The sequence below is a fragment of the Chrysemys picta genome, chromosome 3 (assembly GCF_011386835.1).
Source record: "Chrysemys picta bellii isolate R12L10 chromosome 3, ASM1138683v2, whole genome shotgun sequence".
Classification (NCBI taxonomy): Eukaryota; Metazoa; Chordata; order Testudines; family Emydidae; genus Chrysemys; species Chrysemys picta.
Genome location: NC_088793.1, coordinates 205164767 through 205169716, shown reverse-complemented (window position 1 = coordinate 205169716; position 4950 = coordinate 205164767).

The following is a 4950-nucleotide window of genomic DNA, read 5'->3' as shown; positions in this document are numbered from 1 at the left end:
GAAGAATCCAAGTCTACAGGACGTGCAATAGAATGGATACCGAAGGGTGTGTATTTACAGAGCAGGCAGCCATTAGCCTTGCATTTCCTTGTTAGGGTTTAACATTTCTAATTTGTTTTCCAAATTAGTCAAGTGTAGTGTACCTTTTACAGGAGCTCTGCCAATAGCATCACTGAAAGAACTGTGTGAAATAGCCTGTGTTTGAGAATGTAAAATATACATTGAGAAACAAAGCACGATTTCCCTGATTGTGTTAAAATGTTGTCTACTAATTTGCATCACTGCAGTCAAGCTTCATATGTGAGCCAAGACAGTTACAAGCAAAGGACAACGTGTTTGGGTTTTTCCTGTCAATCTCACCTAGACCATACCTTGACTTTTTTCATGTAAAAAGTGTAAATCTGGAATAAGGGTAGGTCTATACTTACCTCCGGGTCCGGCGGTAAGCAATCGATCTTCTGGGATCGATTTATTGTGTCTTGTCTAGACGCGATAAATTGATCCCGGATCGATCCCAGACGTGCTCGCCATTGACACCGGTACTCCTGCTCCATGAGAGGAGTACGCAGAGTCGATGGGGGAGCCTGCCTGCTGCGTCTGGACCCGCGGTAAGTTCGAACTAAGGTACTTCGACTTCAGCTACGTTATTCACGTAGCTGAAGTTGCGTATCTTAGTTCGAAGTGGGGGGTTAGTGTGGACCAGGCCTTAGTCTTTTGAATTTCAGTACAGAATTTGGCTCCACCCGTATCTTGTAATGGACACGCTTTACCTCTAAATAATTCAACAAGAACATAAGAATGGCCCTACTGGGTCAGACCAAAAGTCCATCTAGCCCAGTGTCCTGTCTTCCGACAGTGGCCAGTGCCAGGTGCCCCAGAGGGAGTGAACAGAACAGGTAATCACCAAGTGATCCATCCCCTGTCACTCATTCCCAGCATCTGGCAAATAGAAGCTAGGGACACCATCCCTGCCCATCCTGGCTAATAGCCATTGATGGACCTATCCTCCATGAACTTATCTAGTTCTTTTTTGAAACCTGTTATAGTCTTGGCCTTCACAACATCCTCTGGCAAGGAGTTCCACAGGTTGACTGTGCGTTGTGTGAAGAAATACTTCCTTTTGTTTGTTTTAAACCTGCTGCCTATTAATGTCATTTAGTGACCCCTAGTTCTTGTGTTATGAGAGGGAGTAAACAACACTTCCTTATCTACTTTCTCTACACCAGTCATGATTTTATAGACCTCACAGATCTTGATCCAAACCCCATTGAAGTAGATGGAAAGACTCCAACTGATTTTGACAGATCAGCCCCCAAAATAGCAGAACTCTTGTTTGCATTTTATTTTCTATTTTAAAATTAATCTATATAGTTCCCAACTCAATGTGGGAATGAGGAGAGGGAAATCGACTCAGACTAACCCTCCAGTGTTGAAATTCCTGATAGGAATGTTTAGTGTTATTTTCCTAGCCTTTCTTATCCTGCTTTACCCCCCATGGGAGCTGTTTGCATGAGTGTTTGGTGTAAGTCTATTTTGCTAGCCTTTCCTCACCCACCCATCTCCATGGGGTGTCTGAACATTTAACATAGTTTTATGTCATTTTTATGTTGATCTTACACACTGGAATTTTATTTTAATAAATTACATGTATATTTTATTCCTGAAAACAGACTAAACCACAGCAACCCAAAAAAGAAGCTGAAAGATTTGTTTTTAAAACCACTAGTTAGGAGGAATGGGCCCATATAAATTAGACACCAAGGAAGGTTTACAAATACGTAATTATTCTTAATTATTATGTATTTACGGTAGCATCGAGAGGCATCAACTCAGATTGGGGCAACATTGTGCTAGGTGCTGCACGTACACATAGTAAGAGACAACCCCAGCCCGGAGTTTACACAAGACCAGGGGCGGGCAAACTTTTTGGCCCGAGGGCCGCATCGGGTTTCCGAAATTGTATGGAGGGCCGTGTAGGGGAGGCTGTGCCTCCCTAAACAGCCACGCGTGGCCGGCCCCAGCCCCCGCCCCCTATCCAAGCTCTCTTGCTTCTCACCCCCTGACAGCCCCCCCGGAACTCCTGCCCCATCCACCCCCCCCAGTTCCCTGTCCCCTAACAGCCCCCTCAGGACTTCTGCCCTATCCACCCCCCCCCCCGCTCCCTGTCCCCTGACCACCCCCGGACCCTCCACCCCATCCCACCCCTCCTCTCATTCCTGACAGCCCCCCTGGGACTCCTGCCCCATCCACCCCCCCCTACTCCCTATCCCCTGATGGCCCCCCCAGGACTTCTGTCCGCGGCTCTGCAGCTGCGCTGCCCCAGGAGCCCGCCGCCCAGAGCATTGCGTTGGCAGTGGGAGCTGAGGCTGCGGGGACGGGGAACAGAAGGGGAGGGGCCGGGGGCTAGCCTCCCAGGCCAGGAGCTCCAGGGCCGGGCAGGAAGGTCCCGCGAGCCAGATGTGGCCTGTGGGCTGTAGTTTGCCCACCTGTGCACTATACGCAGAGAAGACAGGCAGCGTGGGAGGGGGAATATAGTTTCTGATCCAAAGCTTATTGAAATCCACGGGAGTCGGTTTAGACGGACTGCAGTGGGCTATGGATCAGGTCCACAGAGCCAACTCCTGAAGTCCTTTCTCAGCTGTTCTCCCCTGAAACCAATGGGGGTACGCAACTCTGTGGCGCTTATTCAACATGCAGCCAGGAGGACGATGCATTGTGTAAGGGCTGTAACAGCAGACAGCAGGTCTTGTTATACCATGGAGCCCAGGCAGGCATTGTGCCCCCTGGTGCTCCCATTATGGTACTGCAGCCTCTCTAATCACCTCCATCACTGCTCTGCCGGGGAGGTACCCCATTGGCAATGGCTCTGTGATGACATTTTCAGCATGATGCATTTTTCCAGGCCTACCCCCTTCTCAGGGATGGAATCACGGGGCCTGTTTTTTTGTTACCCTGTACCTTATGTTATCTTAAACCCCAGTGCAAGCCCAGCGTAAATCACTACCATTCCAGTTCATTGCCATTTGACGTCCACTTTCCACAGGTGGACTTTACAAGATGCAGGGCGAGAGACCCCAGCCCTGTTGCTCCATTGGCAGCCTGACTGATGGAGCAACGTCAAGGGATGCCTTCTAAAAGCTTTCCCCAGCTGGTTGATCAGCCAGACAATGGTCAGCACCATCCAAAACTGGTCTGCCAGGCCACAGTGGTGAATCTGGCCTAAGAAGTTAAAATAAGGTGGATAGCGCCTATCTCCAAATCACGAGAAAGGTCACCTGGTGACTATCTCTTTGGGTTTCTTGTTCATCCAGGAAATTTTTAATTAAAAAAGAGCGGACGTTTTCAGATACAATCTACATTAAACTGGAGTTACGGTTGGGTATTTCTCACTAAAGGGCAGAGTTACAGTTGTTTGGGTGCCTTAACTGTGCAGTTCCATACCTTAAAATATTGGGATTTATTTTAAGTTTGACCTGACCGCTGTACTTGCCGGATTTGTCACAACTGGCTTTTAAGATAATTACAACATCCTTGTAAAATTTTTACCAGTAAATTGTACTCATCCCTTAACTCCACCTCGTCATAGCTTTTATGTGGGGATCTCAAATGGGAAGTGCCTCTCTCCTCCAAGAGACTCCAGGCAGTGCTGTTTATCCCCAGTACCCCCAGAGGCTTCAGCTGGGGCATGGACAAGAGGTCATCAGAGAGAAGGGGTTAGTGGAAAAGGCTAGACTGTCTCATTTGAGTGAATAGGTACAACCAGTGGAGGAAGATGGCATATCACCCCCAACCTTTTCATTTTCCTCTTGATATCCCTGTACACAAGGCTTACCATGCCCTGAACACCCCCTCATATCAAGACCCAGTGGTGCAGTAATCTGCCTCAGTTTCCCTGCAATGACCTTCAGCCTACTCCCGCTGTAGGTGACTTGCTGCAGTGACTTGGACCTCTGGCTAAGTCGTTAACAAAAGGCCACCCCCTCTGGAGCATCCAAGTCCAGAGCCAAACAAAACACAGTCTTTGTCCCAGTCTCAAACTGGGCCCAGCCCCTCCTTCCCTAGGGGCCTATCTTCTCTCCTCTCAAACAACTTGCCTGCCCAGGCTCCTTTCTCTCTCTCCCTTCAGCCTCTCCTGGGCTCCTTTCGGGTGTTTCCTTCTCTTTCCTGAGCAGTCACTCCCAGACATTCCTACCTTGGGTCTTCCTCAGGCCTCTGCCTGCCTTTTGCTTTCCTCTAGCCCTTCATACCCATCTGCTCCCCTCTCCAGCCAACTCTCAGCTGCTGGGCTCTTCTCCTCAGGCTCCAAGGGTAGAGAAAGAAAGATGGCTGAGAAGTGCCAGTGAGGTGAGAGAAGCAGAGACTCGGGTCCCATCCGTCAGCATTAAGGATCAGATTGTAACAGGCCCTTTTGCTGGTGCGTGGTTAGGGAGAAGCGTGCAATGGCCAGGAAGGAAGGAGAGGTGATGAAACAAAGGCAGTTCCCCATCACACCTAGCTGCGCAATCCTTCTCCGGCTCCCGACAGGGTGGGGTGGCTCTCCACTGTCATTAGGACAGTTGTTGTGGCTAACTAAGGCATGTTGTTAAAGGGGAGCTTTTTCAAAGGCATAGGGCACCTAATTGACATGGATGCCTTTGGAAAATCTCCCCTTACATTTTCGGTGGTTTTGTGGATGGGAGATAGTGTATCTGATGCCTTAGGTAGGTATTTCTCTGGTCCCCATTATCACCGGGTGCCTCACAATCCTTTAAAGTATTTATCCTCACGACACCTGTTACAAAGGGAAGTGCTATTATCTAGAACAGTTTTCTCATCCCATCCAGAGAATGGAACGCCGGTCTCCTGAATGCCAGGGTAGTGCTGTAACCACTGGACCATCCTTCCTTCTCTTGGTCTGATGCTGTGAATCGAGGCATCAGGTATTCTGCATCCCTATTCCTGTCTTGCCAC